This window comes from Nerophis ophidion, linkage group LG05 (genome assembly GCF_033978795.1).
Source record: "Nerophis ophidion isolate RoL-2023_Sa linkage group LG05, RoL_Noph_v1.0, whole genome shotgun sequence".
Taxonomy (NCBI): Eukaryota; Metazoa; Chordata; class Actinopteri; order Syngnathiformes; family Syngnathidae; genus Nerophis; species Nerophis ophidion.
In genome coordinates, this window is record NC_084615.1 from 15832757 (window position 1) to 15854453 (window position 21697).

Consider the following 21697-nt stretch of genomic DNA (forward strand, 5'->3'; position numbering starts at 1 on the left):
GAATAAGAGTGATTTTCGATCTCCCAGACGGCACTGTATCAAAAACCGAAATTAATCTCTAATGGATATCACCAAATGGGCTCGGGAACACTTCAAAAGACCACTGTCACTAAATACAGTCTGTCGCTACATCTGTAAGTGCAAGTTAAAGCTCTACAATGCAAAGCAAAAGCCATTTATCAACAACATCCAGAAACGCCGCCGGCTTCTCTGGGCCCGAGATCATCTAAGATGGACTGATGCAAAGTGGAAAAGTTTTCTGTGGTCTGATGAGTCAACATTTAAAATTTTGGGGGGAAATATTCGACATCGTGTCATTTGGACCGAAGGGGAAGCGAACCATCCAGACTGTTATCGACGCAAAATTCAAAAGCCAGCATCTGTGATGGTATGGGGTTGTATTAGTGCCCAAGGCATGGGTAACTTACACATCTGTGAAGGCACCATTAATGCTGAAAGGTACATACAGGTTTTGGAACAACATATTCTGCCATCTAAGCGCCATCTTTTTCATGGACGCTGCTGCTTATTTCAGAAAGACAATGCCAAGCCACATTCAGCACGTGTTACAACAGCGTGGCTTTGTAAAAAAAGAGTGCGGGTACTTTCCTGGCCCGCCTGCAGTCCAGAGCTGTCTCTCATCAAAAATGTGTGGCGCATTATGAAGCGTAATATAGGACGGCGGAGACCCCGGACTGTTGAACGACTGAAGCTCTACATAAAACAAGAATGGGAAAGAATTCCACTTTCAAAGCTTCAACAATTAGTTTCCTCAGTTCCCAAACGTTTATTGAGTGTTGTTAAAAGAAAAGGTGATGTAACACAGTGGTGAACATGCCCTTTCCCAACTACTTTGGCACGTGTTGCAGCCATGAAATTCTAAGTTAATTATTATTGAACATCAAATATGTTGTCTTTGTAGCATATTCAACTGAATATGGGTTGAAAATGATTTGCAAATCATTGTATTCCGTTTATATTTACATCTAACACAATTTCCCAACTCATATGGAAACGGGGTTTGTTAATATAATTCACTTCATTAGAATTCCGGAAGCAAGCATTTCTCAAAATTGCGTCTGGAAGTAAGGGAGCTGATGTGTGGATGAAGAGACCCCAGAGGGACGTATTGCTGTAGGAGCAGCAATTAAAAAGTACATTTTGCGTCCTCAAATGGTTTTCTTGGTTAAAGGCCTACTGAAACCCACTATTTCCGACCACACAGTCTGATAGTTTATATATCAATGATGAAATATTAACATTGCAACACAAGCCAATACGGCCTTTTTAGTTTACTAAATTGCAATTTTAAATTTACCGCAATGTATCCTGTTGAAACGTCGCAGATTGTAGTGGACATTTTGATCCAGCACCGATCGTAGATATAAGGCGTCTCCTTTAATCGCATGATTACACAGTATTCTGGACATCTGTGTTGCTGAATCTTTTGCAAATTGTTCAATTAATAATGGAGACGTCAAAGAAGAAAGATGCAGGTGGAAAGCGGTGTATTGCGGCCGCCTTTAGCAACACAAAGCGGCCCTCGCTGTATGCTACATTATGTTAGCATCTAAGAAGCAACCATCTCTGTATGCTACATTATGTTAGCATCCAAAAAGCAACCATCGCTGTACGCTACATTATGTTAGCATCCAAGACGAGACCATCGCTGTATGCTACATTATGTTAGCATCCAAGAAGCAACCATCGATGTACCCTATATTATGTTAGCTTCCAAGAAGCAGCCATTGCTGTACGCTACATTATGTTAGCATCCAAGAAGCAACCATTGCTGTATGCTACATTATGTTAGCATCCAAGAAGCGGCCATCACTGTATGCTACATTATGTTAGCATCCAAAAAGCAACCATCGCTGTATGCTACATTATGTTAGCATCCAAGAAGCGGCCATCGCTGTATGCTACATTATGTTAGAAACCAAGAAGCAACCATCGCTGTATGCTACATTATGTTAGCATCCAAAAAGCAACCATCTCTGTATGCTACATTATGTTAGCATCCAAGAAGCAACCATTGCTGTATGCTACATTATGTTAGCATCCAAGAAGCGGCCATCGCTGTAAGCTACATTATGTTAGCATCCAAAAAGCAACCATCTCTGTATGCTACATTATGTTAGCATCCAAGACGCGGCCATCACTTGTTTACATTCCCGAAAGTTGACGGTGAAGCTTTACTATGGAACATAGCGGTCAAGCGAACATAGTTCCCTAGCACATGTCAACCGTCAGGTTTCGGTGAGAAAATGGTGGTAATAAGTCGGCTCTTACAGTAGTTATGAGCGGAGAGCTTGCGTCGTTCCTCCTGCCGCTGCGGACTCTCTTACATCCTCCCAACGGCCGCCTTTGACCATCGGATGCTTACACCGTGTAGGAAAAGAAAAAAAGAAAATCTCAGCCCGGCTGCCTTGCCTCGTCGAGAAACATGGCTTCCATCGAATACGCTGGCTGTCACCACACCCCTCCGACTTTCAGGTAATAATAATAATAATAATAATAATAATAATGGATTAGATTTATATCGCGCTTTTCTATTGTTAGATACTCAAAGCGCTCACAGAGAAGTGGGAACCCATTATTCATTCACACCTGGTGGTGGTAAGCTACATCTGTAGCCACAGCTGCCCTCGGGTAGACCGGCCCCTCCGACCACCACCAATCATTCATTCATCATTCATTCACCAGTGTGAGCAGCACCAAAGGTGAAGTGTCCTGCCCAAGGACACAACGGCAGCAATTTGGATGTCATTAGGTGGGAAGCGAACCTGCAACCCTCAGGTTTCTGGCGCGGCCGCTCTACCCACTACGACCATATAATCTCACTAAAAAACTAGTAGCTGTAAAGACTGGTTGGCATAGTAATGCCGGGTTTGTCCCTTTGTGGATGCGTCGACAAGTAGACAGCAATGGTAAGTTTAAATGATTTATTAAACTTAACAAAAGCAGGCTACGAACAAAAAGACTGGAGCTAACAGACAAAATAAACCAAGGGCGCTAGCATAAAAGCTAGGAATAGAAAACAGAAAAATTAAGACTGGCACGAAGGCACACATAAAGGAAAAACAATTCATCAGCATGAGAGCTGGAATAAAACAAAGGCTTAGCATGAAAAGCTAGCGAGAATACACGTATGTGAAGTCAGTCGATAATTGTTGCTCAAAGGCAAATTTATGCACCCAGACTGAACAAAGAAAAGAGGAAAGCTTATATAGGGAGAAATCAAGGAGAACCAGGTGTGTGTAGAAAACGAGGAGCAGGTGAAATCAATGTGTAACCATGGTAACGGACTAAACAGGAAGTAAGTGGGTCAGAAGAGAATGAAACATCCATCCATCATCTTCCGCTTATCCGAGGTCGGGTCGCGGGGGCAGCAGCCTAAGCAGGGAAGCCCAGACTTCCCTATCTCCAGCCACTTCGTCTAGCTCTTCCCGGGGGATCCCGAGGCGTTCCCAGGCCAGCCGGGAGACATAGTCTTCCCAACGTGTCCTGGGTCTTCCCCGTGGCCTCCTACCAGCTGGATGTGCCCTAAACACATCCCTAGGGAGGCGTTCGGGTGGCATCCTGACCAGATGCCCGAACCACTTCATCTGGCTCCTCTCGATGTGGAGGAGCAGCGGCTTTACGTTGAGCTCCTCCCGGATGACAGAGCCTCTCACCCTATCTCTAAGGGAGAGCCCCGCCACACGGCGGAGGAAACTCATTTGGGCCGCTTGTACCCGTGATCTTATCCTTTCGGTCATGACCCAAAGCTCATGACCATAGGTGAGGATGGGAACGTAGATCGACCGGTAAATTAAGAGCTTTGCCTTCCGGCTCAGCTCCTTCTTCACCACAACGGATCGGTACAACGTCCGCATTACTGAAGACGCCGCACCGATCCGCCTGTGGAGGAGTTAAAGTACCTAGAGAATGAAACAAAGATGGAAAAATAAACATGTGAAGATCTGAGTCACGGATCGCAACAGTAACACATTAAGCAGATAAGGGATTTTCCAGAATTATCCTAGTAAATGTGTCTAATAACATCTGAATCGCTCGCACTGCCCTTGTCTTTTTCCCCTTTTTTCCCCCCTAGTCCTTCACTCTAACTTTCCTCATCCACGAATCTTTCATCCTCGCTCAAATTAATGAGGAAATAGTCGCTTTTCTCGGTCCGAATCACTCTCGCTGCTGGTGGCCATGATTGTAAACAATATTCAGATGTGAGGAGCTCCACAACCCGTGACGTCACGCGCACATCGTCTGCTACTTCCGGTACAGGCAGGGCCTTTTTATTAGCGACCAAAAGTTGGGAATTTTATCGTCGATGTTCTCTACTAAATCCTTTCAGCAAGAATGATCAAGTATGACACATAGAATGGAGCTGCTATCCCCGTTTAAATGAGAAAATCTCATTTCAGTAGGCCTTTAAATGAACATTCTGCTGAGAGTAACTGCAAAAAGAAGACAACAATCCGAGCTCCACGAGACACTTCTTTTTTTTTTTATATATGCAACTTTTGCATGAATTAAGGCCCTGGATGCTGTGGGGCTGTCTTGGTTGACAAGACTCTGCGGTACCTCTGGATTGGCAGACCGGGGTGGTGGTTCCTCTCTTTAAGAAGGGGGACCGGAGGGTGTGTTCCAACTATCGTGCGGTCACACTCCTCAGCCTTCCCGGTAAGGTTTATTCAGGTGTACTAGAGAGGAGGCTACGCCGGATAGTCGAACCTCGGATTCAGGAGGAACAATGTGGTTTTCGTCCTGGTCGTGGAACTATGGACCAGCTCTATACTCTCGGCAGGGTTCTTGAAGGTGCATGGGAGTTTGCCCAACCAGTCTACATGTGCTTTGTGGACTTGGAGAAGGCATTGGACCGTGTCCCTCGGGAAGTCCTGTGGGGAGTGCTCAGAGAGTATGGGGTATCGGACTGTCTTATTGTGGCGGTCTGTTCCCTGTACGATCAGTGCCAGAGCTTGGTCCGCATTGCCGGCAGTAAGTCGAACACATTTCCAGTGAGGGTTGGACTCCGCCAAGGCTGTCCTTTGTCACCGATTCTGTTCATAACTTTTATGGACAGAATTTCTAGGCGCAGTCAAGGCGTTGAGGGGTTCCGGTTTGGTGACCGCAGGATTAGGTCTCTGCTTTTTGCAGATGATGTGGTCCTGGTGGCTTCATCTGGCCGGGATCTTCAGCTCTCACTGGATCGGTTCGGAGCCGAGTGTGAAGCGACCGGAATGAGAATCAGCACCTCCAAGTCCGAGTCCATGGTTCTCGCCCGGAAAAGGGTGGAATGCCATCTCCGGGTTGGGGAGGAGACCCTGCCCCAAGTGGAGGAGTTCAAGTACCTAGGAGTCTTGTTCACGAACGAGGGAAGAGTGGATCGTGAGATCGACAGGCGGATCGGTGCGGCGTCTTCAGTAATGCGGACGTTGTACTGATCCGTTGTGGTGAAGAAGGAGCTGAGCCGGAAGGCAAAGCTCTCAATTTACCGGTCAATCTACGTTCCCATCCTCACCTATGGTCATGAGCTTTGGGTCATGACCGAAAGGACAAGATCACGGGTACAAGCGGCCCAAATGAGTTTCCTCCGCCGTGTGGCGGGGCTCTCCCTTAGAGATAGGGTGAGAAGCTCTGCCATCAGGGAGGAACTCAAAGTAAAGCCGCTGCTCCTTCACATCGAGAGGAGCCAGATGAAGTGGTTTGGGCATCTGGTCAGGATGCCACCCGAACGCCTCCCTAGGGAGGTGTTTAGGGCACGTCCAACCGGTAGGAGTCCACGGGGAAGACCCAGGACACGTTGAGAAGACTATGTCTCCCGGCTGACCTGGGAACGCCTCGGGATCCCCCGGGAAGAGCTGGACGAAGTGGCTGGGGAGAGGGAAGTCTGGGTTTCCCTGCTTAGGCTGTTGCCCCCGCGATCCGACCTCGGATAAGCGGAAGAAGATGGATGGATGGATATATATCGTGCCGTTTGCTGCGGGCGACGCGCCGCGACAGATGCGCGCCATTGTGCTAAGGCGACATTTGTGTTTGCTACTCAGACTCCTGTGCTCCGTCCTCATGGTGTGCACAATCATCCTCCATTAGCCGCCCAATGACAGGAGCTCGCTAATTATCTGATGAGGTGCGATGATTAGTCAGTTGCATGTTTACGACTGTTTGCAACCTATGGCTTGCATCCTTTAAGTTTCATTGCCACATGATTATCTCAGGAATCAGGATAAACGAGGCTTCGCTTTTATCCGTCACGTCTGTCACACGCTGGCTCCTTCTCCACAGCAGGGAGTCAAAGGTAATTACATCTCTGCTAATGCCTCTTTTACAAAAGCAGTGAAGTCGTCAGGTTGTGTAAATGCTAAATAAAAAGAGACTATGACGAATCCTTTTCTGTCATGTTTTAGTCGTGTTCTGTTTGTTTTTTGGACACCCAGTTCCTGTTTTTGCACTTCCTTGTTTATTTTGTTTCCATGACTATCCATGTCACCTGTCCTCATGTCTCGCACCCGTTTTCACTGATCAAGTCACTGCTATTTAAAGGGGAACATTATCACCAGACCTATGTAAGCGACAATATATACCTTGATGTTGCAGAAAAAAGACCATAACCAATTTCCGAACTCTAAAAAGGTGAATTTGGCAGTTGAAACACTTTTCAAATTACTTATACTTGTTTTAATTGATGATGTTCTTTGAACAGGTCGCCAAAAGTTGTTTATTAGGCTTAGGAATGTGACACTTTGCAAGAGACCTCTAATCTGATCAAGCTCTGTCTCCTGTGTCTTTGAAGTGACATGTGGACTTTAGTTGATCTGGCATATGTGTTATCTCTTCCTGACCCCCATCTGGGCTAAACTGTTGCCCCACACATGTTCAATGGGAGACAGACCAGTCTAGTACCTGCACTCTTTTACTACAAAGCCACGCTGTTGTAACACGTGGCTTGGCGTCGTCTTGCTGAAATAAGCAGGGGCGTCCATGATAACAACATATGTTGCTCCAAAAGCTGTATGTACCTTTCAGGATTAATGGTGCTTTCACAGATGTGTAAGTTACCCATGCCTTGGCCACTAATGCACCACCATACCATCACACATGCTGCCTTTTACACTTTTCACCTACAACAATCCGGTTTGATTATTTTCCTCTTTGTTCCGGATGACACAACGTCCACAAATTGAAATATGGACTCATCAGACCACAGAACACTTTTCCACTTTGCATCAGTCCATCCTAGAAGAGCTCGGGCCCAGCGAAGCCTATTAGCGTTTCTGGGTGTTGTTGATAAACAGCTTTGGCTTTGCATAGTAGAGTTTTACCTTGCACTTACAGATGTAGCGACCAACTGTAGTTACTGACAGTGGTTTTCTGAAGTGTCTCTGAGCGTGGTGATATCTTTTACACACCGATGTGGCTTTTTGATGCCTGAGGGATGGAAGGGGTGTAATATAATGGCTTATGTGCAGTGATTTCTCCACATTCTCTGAACCTTTTGATGATATTACGGAGTGTAGATGGTGAAATCCCTAAATTCCTTGTCGAGAAACGTTGTCCTGACACAATTTGCTCAGGCATTTGTTGACAAAGTGGTGACCCTCGCCCCGTCCTTGTTTGAGATGACTGAGTATTTTTTGGGAAGCTGATTTTATAGCCAATTATTGCACCCACCTGTTACCAATCAGCCCGTTCACCTGCGGCACGTTCCAAATAAGTCTTTGACAAGCATCCCTCCACTTCCTCAGTCTTTTTTGCCACCCGTGCCAGCTTTTTGGAAACACCTTGCAGCAGCCGTCGCATTCCAAATGAGCTCATATTTGCAAGAAATAACAACATTTGTCAATGTGAACATGAAATGTCTTGTCTTTGCAGTCTATTCAATTGAATATAAGTTGACAAAGATTTGCAAATCATTGTTTTTATTTACTATTTGACTCGGGAACTTTGCGCACAAACAACAATGGGACATAACACAACTCCATACTTGTGTTTGTGTTGACTTAAATAATTAAAAGCTTTTTTTTCTCCGTGGTGCAATGCATCTCTTTATGACTTATCTGGCAGCTACTGGGGGATATTTTCCTCTTCATATTTATTCTCCTGCCAAGACATGATATAACCTTATTTATAAAGCATAAAGGCTGTATTTGATTTAGTGCTGCACTGCCTCCTGCACTAAAATACCTCCGGCATCAACTCCAACACACATTTCATCGCGTAAATGTTGCTTCCCCTCCCAAAATGTGACTTTTACATACTTGGACTTACTCTGCAGACTTCTGGAACCCTGACAGTCCAAAGCCCATTTCCAGTCTTTTACAGGGGTGTTTTATTTTGAAGAGTCGTGGTTCACTTTCATGCAGTCAATAAATTGCTATTATTATTATTTTTTTTTTCTGGCGTTGGTGCTTTGCCCCAAAAATATTAACATAAAACTTCATTTTTGTGATGATTTCATTTCCATTAATTAATGAATTTCCATTAATAATTTGAGTAAAAAACAAACACAAAAAAGTAGTCCCCTTTAATAGTATAAATTCTGGTGTGTTGTAATTCGGGATTTTATTTTGCAATTTTATTTCTCTATTTCCTTAAAATGATTACTTTTCAAAATCATAATTGTCATGTAAAAAGAATATTTTTTTTGTCTTAAATCTGTGACTTTATTTTAACATGATTGTGTACATTTACAACTTAATTGGTGTAATATTCCTAAACCGTTTAAAAAAGTAATATTGCAATTGGGTAAGCACAATAATGACTTGATTTATATGAATTAATTCATTTATATTAATTAATTATAGAAAAAAAAAGTAGTCCTCCTTAATCATGTAAATTCTAGTATGTTGTAAGTCAGGATTTTATTTTGCAATATTGTTTCTCTATTTCCTTAAAATTATGACTTTTCAAAATCATAATTGTCACGTAAAAAGAAAATGTTTTTTTTCTTAAATCGATGACTTTAATTTTTTTCTTGTAAAATATAGGAATTGGGGTTTTTTCACCCACTATGCAGGGGTGTTTTATTTTGAAGAGTGGTAGTCAGTAAATTGGTCTTAAAAAAAAACAAAACAAAAAAACATTTTACTGGTGTGAAGAAAATTACATGTTTAAAAAAGTAATTTTGCAATTGGGTAAGCACGATATTGACTTCATTTATATGAATTAATTAATTTATATTAGTTAATTAGAGTAAAAAAAAGTAGTCCTCCTTAATCATGTAAATTCTAGTATGTTGTAAATCGGGATTTTTATTTGCAATATTGTTTCTCTATTTCCTTAAAATGACAAATTTTTAAAATCAAAAAGGTAAAAAGGAGATTTTTTTCTTAAAACTGTGACTTTATTTGAACATGATTAAATAAATTTACAACTTAATTTGTGTAATATTCCTAAACAGGCATTTTATTTTGCAATACTATGACTTCAGTCTCATAAAATTATTAAAATTTTCCTGTAAAATATCGGAATAGTTGCTTTTTTCACCCACTATGCAGGGGTGTTTTATTTTGAAAAGTCACAGTCAGTAAATTGGTCTTAAAAAAATTAAAAAAAATAAAAATACATTTACTGGTGTGAAGAAAATTACACATTTAAAAAAGTAATATTGCAATTGGGTAAGCACAATAATGACTTAATTCATATGAATTAATTAATTTATATCAATTAATTATAGAAAAAAAAAGTAGTCCTCCTTAATCATATAAATTCTAGTATGTTGTATGTCAGGATTTTATTTTGCAATATTATTTCTCTATTTCCTTAAAATGATGACTTTTCAAAATCATAATTGTCACGTAAAAAGAAGATTTTTTTTTTCTTAAATCTATGACTTTATTTTAACATGATTTTGTACATTTACAACTTAATTGGTGTAATATTCCTAAACCAGCAATTTAAAATACATAAAATGATGTTTTTTCCCCTGTAAAAATATTATAATATTCCTATTTATATGCAGGGGTGTTTTATTTTGAAAAGTCGTAGTTCATGTTCATGCAGTCAGTAAATTGGTCTTAAAAAACACTGATGAGGCGGCGATTCAAAAGTTGAATAAAAAACAAAAAAAAAAGTAGCCCTTCTTAATCATGTAAATTATCGTATGTTGTAAATCAGGATTTTATTTTTGAAATATTATTTCACTATTTCCTAAAACTGCAATACTATGACTTCAGTCACATAAAATTATTTTTTTTTTCTTGTAAGAAATAGGAATTGTTTTTTTTTCACCCACCATGCTTGGTGTTTTATTTTGAAGAGTCGTAGTCAGTAAATTGGTCTTAAAAAAAACAACCCAAAAAACATTTTACTAGTGTGAAGAAAATTACACGTTTAAAAAAATAATATTGCAATTGGGTAAGCACGATAATGACTTAATTTATATGAATTAATTAATTTATATGAGTTAATTATAGGAAAAAAAGTAGTCCTCCTTAATCATGTAAATTCTAGTATGTTGTAAGTCAGGATTTTATTTTGCAATATTATTTCTCTTTTTCCTTAAAATGATGACTTTTCAAAATAATAATTGTCACGTAAAAAGAAGATTTTTTTTCTTAAAACTGTGACTTTATTTTAACATGATTTTGTACATTTACAACTTAATTGGTGTAATATTCCTAAACCAGCAATTTAAAATACATAAAATGATTTTTTTTCCTGTAAAAATATTATAATATTCCTATTTATATACAGGGGTGTTTTATTTTGAAAAGTCATAGTTCACGTTCATGCAGTCAGTAAATTGGTCTTAAAAAACACTGATGAGGCGGCGATTCAAAAGTTGAATAAAAAACAAAAAAAAGTAGTCCTTCTTAATCATGCAATTCTTGTATGTTGTAAGTCAGGATTTTATTTTGAAGTATTAATTCACTATTTCCTAAAACTGCAATACTATGACTTCAGTCACATGAAATTATTATATTTTTCCTGTAAAATATCGGAATTGTTGCTTTTTTCTCCCACTATGCAGGGGTGTTTTATTTTGAAGAGTCGTAGTCAGTAAATTGGTCTTAAAACAACATTTTAAAAATAAAAATACATTTACTGGTTTGAAGAAAATTACACGTTTAAAAAAGTAATATTGTAATTAGTTAAGCACAATATTGACTTAATTTATATTAATTAATTCATTTATATTAATTAATTAGAGTAAAAAAAAATTAGTCCTCCTTAATAATGTAAAATTTTAGTATGTTGTAATTTGGGATTTTATTTTGCAATATTATTTCTCTATTTCCTTAAAATTATGACTTTTCCAAATCATAATTGTCATGTAAAAAGAAGATTTTTTTCCTTAAAACTGTGACTTTATTTGAACATGATTAAGTACATTTACAACTTAATTGGTGTAATATTCCTAAACCAGCACTTTAATTTACAATACTATGACTTCAATCACATAAAATGTTTGTTTGTTTTTTCCTGTAAAATATCAGAATAACATTATATTTTGTAACATACCAAACAGTGTCATTTCTCTAAATATCTCATTGACAAAATTATTCAACCCCTTGAAGATCATAACTCTTAAGAACAGAATTTGAATAAGGTCTTTTCAATCGGGTGTTGAAAACACCTGTAGATGTGATTAGAACCATAACGAGCAACAATTAAACTGATTAAAAAAAGACTGTGACGCTCAGCTTCTTGTAGATGGTCAATGGTGTATTTGCAACATGGTGAAGTCCAGGGAGTGGTCAAAGAAGTCAAGAGAGGAGGTCATTTCTCTTCATAAGAAAGGTTATGGATATAAGAAAATAGCAAAGACATTACACATTCCAAGAGACACAGTTGGAGCATAATTCGCAAGTTTAAAGCTAAAGGCACAGTGGAAACACTACCTGGGCGTGGTAGAAAGAGGATGCTGTCCGGTATTTGAAGCATACAGGGGTGAAAACCCCCTGGGTAACAGCTGAGGAACTACAACAGGACATTGCCTCCATGCCAGAACTCCCAGGCGCACCCCACTTCTGACTACCAGGCACAAGAAAATAGACTCCAGTATGCCAAAAATCATCTGGACAAACCCCAAAGGTTTCGGGAAACTGTTCTATGGAATGACGAGACAAAACTGGAATTCTTAGGGCCTATGAATCAACGTTATGTCTGGAGGAGAAAAGAATGAAGCTTACAAAGAGAAGAACACCTTGCCTACTGCTAAGCATGGTGGGGGGTCAATCATTCTCTGGGGCTGTTTCTTTGCCTCAGGTATTGGGAATCTCCAGCGCGTTCAAGGCATTATGAATTCTATTTCCTAGCAGGATATATTAGCTGCAAATGTCATGAAGTCAGTGACGAAGCTGAGGCTTGGGAGACGTTGGACCTTCCAAGCATTCGGTACGGTCGTTAGAAAACACGAGTCATGACAAGGTGGGCCTGTTAAAGTCGCATGAAGGACACGAAAGATCCTTGGAACCCTCGCCCGAGTTCTTCACCCGCCTGGGTGAAGAACTGTTCTCTCTGCCACGGTCCACTCTCATTTGCACAAATGCGCCAAGGCTATTACAGTTGGTACAAAATGCGGCTGCTAGACTTTTGACAAGAACAAGAAAGTTTGATCACATTACACCTATACTGGCTCACCTGCACTGGCTTCATGTGCACTTAAGATGTGACTTTAAGGTTTTACTACTTACGTATAAAACACTACACGGTCTAGCTCCAGCCTATCTTGCCGATTGTATTGTACCATATGTCCCGGCAAGAAATCTGCGTTCAAAAGACTCCGGCTTATTAGTGATTCCTAGAGCCCAAAAAAAGTCTGCGGGCTATAGAGCGTTTTCCGTTCGGGCTCCAGTACTCTGGAATGCCCTCCCGGTAACAGTTCGAAATGCTACCTCAGTGGAAGCATTTAAGTCTCACCTTAAAACTCATCTGTATACTCTAGCCCAGGGGTAGGGAACCTGCGGCTCTAGAGCCAGATGTGGCTCTTTTGATGACTGCATCTGGCTCTCATATAAATCTTAGCTGACATTGCTTGACATGATAAGTAATAAATGATTCCGCTGGTAATCACAGGGTTAAAAATAACGTTCAAAATTCAAAACATTCTCATGCATTTTATTCCATCAATCCAAGAAGTCGCATTAATGGTAAGAAGTATTTCATTTATTTGTTAGCTTCAGAATAACAATGTTATTAAAAAGAATAAGAGACTTATTAGACATTTAATTGTATTCAATGTTAAAAAATATCGGTAACACTTTAGTATGGGGAACATATTCGAAGTAACAAAGACTTAAGAGTTATTTGGACACTAGGGGACCATGTAAGGGTTAGGGGTACTAATAAGCAATGATTCTGAGGTTATAAGGGACTCTTAGTTAATGGCTTACTGCTTGTAAAACAAGGCCATGCAGAAAAAGGCATTGATAAATACTTAAAAATGACTAATTTAGAGCCAATATGTTACGAATTTGCATGTTAATAAGCAGCTAATTAATGGTGAATATGTTCCCCATATCAAAGTATTACCAAAATATTATATGGCTCTCACGGAAAGAGGCTTTTAAAATATTTGGCTTTCTTGGCTCTCTCAGCCAAAAAGGTTCCCGACCCCTGCTCTAGCCTTTAAATAGACCTCCTTTTTAGACTAGTTGATCTGCCGCTTCTTTTCTTTTTTCTCCTATGTCCCAAGGGAGGGGGTCCGGTCCGATGACCATGGATGAAGTACTGGCTGTCCAGAGTTGAGACCCAGGATGGACCGCTCGTTGGGACCCAGGATGGACCGCTCGCCTGTGTATCGGTTGGGGACATCTCTACGCTGCTGATCCGACTCCGCTTGGGATGGTTTCCTGTGGACGGGACTCTCGCTGCTGTCTTGGATCGGCTTTGAACTGAACTCTCGTGGCTGTGTTGGAGCCACTATGGATTGAACTTTCACAGTATCATGTTAGACCCGCTCGACATCCATTGCTTTCGGTCCCCTAGAGGGGGGGGGGGGTTGCCCACATCTGAGGTCCTCTCCAAGGTTTCTCATAGTCAGCATTGTCACTGGCGTCCCACTGGATGTGAATTCTCCCTGCCCACTGGGTGTGAGTTTTCCTTGCCCTTTTGTGGGTTCTTCCGAGGATGTCGTAGTCGTAATGGTTTGTGCAGTCCTTTGAGACATTTGTGATTTGGGGCTATATAAATAAACATTGATTGATTGAACTGTAATAGTCCTTACTGCCGCATTAAATTACAACTGTAATAGTCCTTACTGCCGCTTTAAAGCCCTCTGAGTGCTTTGTTGTAGGCACCGAGTGGAGTTGCTAGGTGGGGAATGACTCCAGACAATCCTCCTTTTGAGCATTTTTAGCTAAAAGCCTCATAGTCTCACGGGATTGCGTGTACTAAGCAGCACGGGACTTCTTTAAGCACCATTCTGCTGATCACTTTGTATCTCCTGAGAGGAGACGGATGCTTTTTTTCCGAGAAGATGCGTGGAATAAAAAGTAGCGCTCGCACACACAGAAAAGACAACATGACTAATCTGGGCGGACATTATGAGAATGTTGGTCAGGGTGAGGAGATGGATGTACAAACCCTGTTTCCATCTGAGTTGGGAAATTGTGTTAGATGTAAATATAAACAAAAAATAATAATTTGCAAATCATTTACAACCCATATTCAGTTGAATATGCTACAAAGACAACATATTTGATGTTCAAACTCATAAACTTAGAACTCAGAATTTCAAGGCTGCAACAGGTGCCAAAGTAGTTGGGAAAGGGCATGTTCACCACTGTGTTACATCACCTTTTCTTTTAACAACACTCAATAAACGTTTGGGAACTGAGGAAACTAATTGTTGAAGCTTTGAAAGTGGAATTCTTTCCCATTCTTGTTTTCTGTAGAGCTTCAGTCGTTCAACAGTCTTGTTGTCGTATTTTACGCTTCATAATGCGCCACACATTTTCCATGGGAGACAGGTCTGGACTGCAGGCGGGCCAGGAAAGTACCCACACTCTTTTTTTTACAAAGCCACGCTGTCTTGCTGAAATAAGCAGGAGCGTCCATGATAACGTTGCTTGGATGACAACATATGTTGCTCCAAAACCTGTATGGACCTTTCAGCATTAATGGTGCCTTCACAGATGTGTAAGTTACCCATGCCTTGGGCACTAATACACCCCCATACCATCACAGATGCTGGCTTTTCAACTTTGGCCTATACACAATCCGGATGGTTATTTTCCTCTTTGTTCCGGAAGACAACACGTCCACAGTTTCAAAATATAATTTGAAATGTGGACTCGTCAGACCACAGAACACTTTTCCACTTTGCATCAGTCCATCTTAGATGAGCTCGGGCCCAGCGAAGCCGGCGGCGTTCCTTGGTGTTGTTGATAAATGGGTTTGGCTTTGCATAGTAGAGTTTTAACTTGCACTTACAGATGTAGCGACCAACTGTAGTTACTGACAGTGGTTTTATGAAGTGTTCCTGTGCCCATGTGGTGATATCCTTAACACACTGATGTCTGTTTTTGATGCAATACCGCCTGAGGGATCTAAGGTCTGTAATATCATGGCATACGTGCAGTGATTTCTCCAGATTCTCTGAACCTTTTGATGATTTTACAGACCGTAGATGGTAAAATCACTAAATTCCTTGCAATAGCTCGTTGAGAAATGTTGTTCTAAAACTGTTCGACAATTTGCTTACAAATTGGTGACCCTCGCCCCATTAGTGTGAATTATATTTATATAGCGCTTTTCTCGAGTGACTCAAAGCGCTTTACATAGTGACACCCTATATCCGAGTTACATTTAAACCAGTGTGGGTGGCACTGGGAGCAGGTGGGTAAAATGCCTTGCCCAAGGACACAACGGCAGTAACTAGGATGGCACAAGCAGGAATCGAACCTGCAACTCTCAAGTTGCTTGCACGGCCACTCTACCAACCGAGCTATGCCGCCCATGTCGAGCTTCAGTCGTTCAACAGTCCGGGGTCTCTGCTGTCGTGTTTTACGCTTCATAATGCGCCACACATTTTCGAATGGAGGCAGGTCTGGACTGCAGGCGGGCCAGGAAAGAACCCGCACTTTTTTTTTTACCAAGCCACGCTGTTGTAACACGTGCTGAATGTGGCTTGGCATTGTCTTGCCGATATAAGCAGGGGCGTCCATGAAAAAGACGGCGCTTAGATGGCAGCATATGTTGTTCCAAAACCTGTATGTACCTTTCAGCATTAATGGTGCCTTCACAGATGTGTAAGTTACCCATGCCTTGGGCACTAATGCGCCCCCATACCATCACAGATGCTGGCTTTTGAACTTTGCGTCGATAACAGTCTGGATGGTTCGCTTCCCCTTAGGTCCGGATGACACCATGTCGAATATTTTTAAAAACAATTTGAAATGTGGACTCGTCAGACCACAGAACACTTTTCCACTTTGCACCAGTCCATTTTAGATGATCTCGGGCCCAGAGAAGCCGGCGGCGTTTCTGGATGTTGTTGATAAATGGCTTTCGCTTTGCATAGTAGAGCTTTAACTTGCACTTACAGATGTAGCGACCAACTGTATTTAGTGACAGTGGTTTTCTGAAGTGTTACTGAGCCCATTTGGTGATATCCTTTAGAGATTGATGTCGGTTTTTGATACAGTGCTGTCTGAGGGATCGAAGGTCACGGTCATTTAATGTTGGTTTCCGGCTATGGAGTGATTTCTCCAGATTCTCTGAACCTTTTGATTATATTATGGAGCGTAGATGTTGAAATCCCTACATTTCTTGCATTTACACTTTGAGAAAGGTTGTTCTTAAACTGTTTGACTATTTGCTCATGCAGTTGTGGACAAAGGGGTGTACCTCGCCCCATCCTTTCTTGTGAAAGACTGAGCATTTTTTTAGGAAGCTGTTTTCATACCCAATCATGGCACCCACCTGTTCCCAATTAGCCTGCACACCTGTGGGATGTTCCATATAAGTGTTTGATGAGCATTCCTCAACTTTGTCAGTATTTATTTCCATCTTTCCCAACTTCTTTTTCACGTCTTGCTGGCATAAAATTCTAAAAATAATGATTATTTGCAACAACAACAATCAGTTTGAACATCAAATATGTTGTCTTTGTAGCATATTCAACTGAATATGGGTTGAAAAGGATTTGCAAATCATTCTATTCTGTTTATATTTACATCTAACACAATCTCCCAACTCATATGGAAACAGGGTTTGTATATTTGAAGTGCCCTCCCGTTTCGAACTTATAGGCTTCATTCAATATGACCTTTTGCAGCTATTACTGCATCCACTCTTCTGGGAAGGCTGTCCACAAGGTTGCGGAGTGTGTTTATAGGAATTTTCCACCATTCTTCCAATAGTATTTAGTGGAGAAGGCCTGGCTCTCAGTCTCCGTTCCAATTCATCCCAAACGTGTTCTATTGGGTTCTGGTCAGGACTCTGAGCAGGCCAGTCAAGTTCATCCACACCATACTCGTGTCATCCATGTGTTTATAGTACCCTTGCTTTGTGCACTGGTGCAGAGTCATGTTGGAAGAAAAAGGGTAAAAAGGTGAAGTGTCTTCCCATGAATTCATTAACGTGGACTTTAGTTGAAAAACTTATTGGAACTTATTGGGGTGTTACCATTTAGTGGTCAATTGTACGAAATATGTACTGTACTGTGCAATCTACTCATAAAAGTTTCAATCAATCAAATTACTCAAGAACACAACGGACGTGCCAAGGTTGGTAGAAGGTGGGGATCGAACCAGGAACCTCCCAGGTTGCCGGCACTGCCACTCTTCCAACCAGCGCCACTTCGTCCCCAGAGAAGGCGTCTCCACTACTCTAGAGTCCAGTTACGACTTGCTTTACACCACTGCATTCATGGACTTGGTGATTTATGCCTTAGACTCAGCAGCTCGGCCATGGAAACCCCTTCTATAAAGCTCTCTGCGTACTATATGTGGGCCAATTGGAAGGTCACATGAAGTATGGAGCTGTGTAGCAAGTGACTGTGCAGAAAGTCTTTGCACTATGTTGACCTCTGTCAGTTTATGTGGCCTACCACTTGGCGGCTGAGTTGCTGTTGTTCCCCAAAATCTTTACTTTGCTTATAATAAAGTTGACTTTGGAATATTGAGAAGGGAGGAAATTTCACGACTGGATTTATTGCACAGAGGGAATCCTGTGACAGTTCCACGCTGGAAATCATTGGAAGCGGCTTTGGAATTGGCCCTGGTGGCGATTTGTCCAGGGTGTACCCCACCTTCCGCCCGATTGTAGCTGAGATAGGCGCCAGCGCCCCCCGTGAGCCCAAAAAAAGGGAATAAGTGGTAGAAAATGGATGGATGGACTATGGAATATTTAGGAGCGAGGAAATTTCACGACTGGATTTGTTGCACAAATGACAGTTTCATGCTGGAAATCACTGAAAACGGCCCATTGTTTCACAAATGTTTGTAGAAACAGTCTCCATGCTTAAGTGCTCTGTCAGTTTACGTGGCCTACCACTTGGTGGCTGAGTTGCTGTTGTTCCCCAAAATCTTTACTTTTCTTATAATAAAGTTGACTTTGGATTACTTAGGAGCGAGGAAATTTCACGGCTGGATTTGTGGCACAGGTGGCGTCCTGTGACAGTTCCATGCTGGAAATCACGGAAAGTGGCTTTGGAATTGGCCCTGCCATGAGGTGGTGATTTGTCAGGGTGTACACCGCCTTCCGCCCGAGTGTAGCTGAGAAAGGCGCCAGCGCCCCCCGCGACCCCAAAAAAGGGAATAAGCGGTAGAAAATGGATGGATGGACTATGGAATATTTAGGAGCGAGGAAATTTCACGACTGGATTTGTTGCACAGATGACAGTTTCATGCTGGAAATCACTGAAAGCGGCCCATTGTTTGACAAATGTTTGTAGAAACAGTCTTCATGCTTAAGTGTTTTGTCAGTTTACGTGGCCAACCACTTGGTGGCTGAGTTGCTGTTGTTCCCCAAAATCTTTACTCTTCTTATAATAAAGTTGACTTTGGAATATTTAGGAGCGAGGACATTTCACGACTGGATTTGTTGCACAGGTGGCATCATGTGACAGTTCCACGCTGGAAATCACTGAAAGCGGCCCATTGTTTCACAAATGTTTGTAGAAACAGTCTCCATGCTTAAGTGCTCTGTCAGTTTACGTGGCCTACCACTTGGTGGCTGAGTTGCTGTTGTTCCCCAAAATCTTTACTTTTCTTATAATAAAGTTGACTTTGGATTACTTAGGAGTGAGGAAATTTCACGACTGGATTTGTGGCACAGGTGGCGTCCTGTGACAGTTCCATGCTGGAAATCACGGAAAGCGGCTTTGGAATTGGCCCTGCCATGAGGTGGTGATTTGTCCAGGGTGTACACCGCCTTCCGCCCGAGTGTAGCTGAGAAAGGCGCCAGCGCCCCCCGCGACCCCAAAAAAGGGAATAAGCGGTAGAAAATGGATGGATGGACTATGGAATATTTAGGAGCGAGGAAATTTCACGACTGGATTTGTTGCACAGATGACAGTTTCATGCTGGAAATCACTGAAAGCGGCCCATTGTTTGACAAATTTTTGTAGAAACAGTCTTCATGCTTAAGTGTTTTGTCAGTTTACGTGGCCTACCACTTGGTGGCTGAGTTGCTGTTGTTCCCCAAAATCTTTACTCTTCTTATAATAAAGTTGACTTTGGAATATTTAGGGGCGAGGACATTTCACGACTGGATTTGTTGCACAGGTGGCATCCTGTGACAGTTCCACGCTGGAAATCACTGAAAGCGGCCCATTGTTTCACAAATGTTTGTAGAAACAGTCTCCATGTTTAAGTGCTCTGTCAGTTTACGTGACCTACCACTTGGAGACTGAGTTGCTGTTGTTCCCCAAAATCTTTACTTTTCTTATAATAAAATTGACTTTGGAATATTTAGGAGCGAGGAAATTTCACGACTGGATTTGTTGCACAAATGACAGTTTCATGCTGGAAATCACTGAAAGCGGCCCATTGTTTCACAAATGTTTGTAGAAACAGTCTCCATGCTTAAGTGCTCTGTCAGTTTACGTGGCCTACCACTTGGTGGCTGAGTTGCTGTTGTTCCCTAAAATCTTTACTTTTCTTATAATGAAGTTGACTTTTGAATATTTTGGATCGAGGAAATTTCACGACTGGATTTGTCGCACAGGTGGCGTCCTGTGACTGTTCCACGCTGGAAATCACTGAAAGCGGCCCATTGTTTCACAAATTTTTGTAGAAACAGTCTCCATGCTTAAGTGCTCGTTCAGTTTACGTGGCCTACCACTTGGTGGCTGAGTTGCTGTTGTTCCCTAAAATCTTTACTTTTCTTATAATGAAGTTGACTTTGGAATATTTTGGATCGAGGAAATTTCACAACTGGATTTGTCGCACAGGTGGCGTCCTGTGACTGTTCCACGCTGGAAATCACTGAAAGCGGCCCATTGTTTCACAAATGTTTGTAGAAACAGTCTCCATGCTTAAGTGCTCTGTCAGTTTACGTGGCCTACCACTTGGTGGCTGAGTTGCTGTTGTTCCCCAAAATCTTTACTTTTCTTATAATAAAGTTGACTTTGGAATATTTAGGAGCGAGGAAATTGCACGACTGGATTTGTTGCACAGATGGCTTCCTGTGACAGTTCCACGGTGGAAATCACTGAAAGCGGCTTTGGAAATGGCCCTGCGATGAGGTGGCGATTTGTCCAGGGTGTACGCCGCCTTCCGCCCGATTGTATCTGAGATAGGCGCCAGCGCCCACCGCGACCCCAAAAAAAGGGAATAAGCGGTAGAAAATGTATGGATGGACTTTGGAATATTTAGGAGCGAGGAAATTTGACGACTGGATTTGTTGCACAGATGACAGTTTCATGCTGGAAATCACTGAAAGCGCCCCATTGTTTTACAAAGGTTTGTAGATACAGTCTCCATGCTTAAGTGCTTGATTTGATACACTGGGCCAAGTGATTAGGACACCTGATTCTCATCATTTGGATGGGTGGTCGAACACTTTTGTCAATGTTGTGCATGTATGTGTATATGTACATATGTGCGTCAAAATACATCCTTGACAGTTTTTCTGGGAAAAGGGAAGACGTGGGGGTTGATTATGGGCGAAATTAGCATGTGAAAGGCCTCGCTGCCAGCGTGATTACGTGCAGGCTTTCTTTCGGGCGCTGATTGTGTGAAGGGTGCACTCGCACATGGATCAGGGCCAGTGAGGGGGGGTAAAGCGGGGGGTGGCTCAAGGACACGGCGCCGCCTTAGAAAACCATCTGATTACCGGCCTTTCGGCACTGGCTAAGTCGCGGGACTCCGCATATAAGGCCATGTCTACACTAAGCTGGATAACTCCTCGTGGAGAGGGGCGTGGTCCGCGCGTTCCCTGCGGGCAGGGTGTGTGCAGGGGCCGGCCATGAAGCAGGATAACCACAGTTGGAACGAGTTATCCAATCACCTGTTCCTTTATTAGCCGTGTCGGAGACCATGAGGGGAGGGAGAACACGGAAGCGACACCGCCTGAGTGAGAGGGGCTGAAAAGCCGAAGAGACTTTGGGTGTCGATAATCAAAACCATTGTAAACGCCGCCTCTGAGGGTGGTGCCATTTCCTGTGGTCCCAGAAGAACCCGAGTAAGAGTGATCTTCACACTCCTTATTCAGCCTAAGCCCCGTTTCAGCCACACTAAACCAGCGTTTAAGGTTCCCCCTTGGTAAGCGCGCCGTGTATTTCTTGGATCTACAGCTCGTAGCTTTG

At 42.1% G+C, this 21697-nt stretch overlaps 1 protein-coding gene across 1 annotated transcript in view; it reads right to left on the reverse strand.

Annotated features, from left to right (window-relative positions):
• Nucleotides 1-21697, reverse strand: part of flrt1b (fibronectin leucine rich transmembrane protein 1b) — a 162278-nt gene that overhangs the window by 103762 nt on the left and 36819 nt on the right. The window lies entirely within an intron of this gene.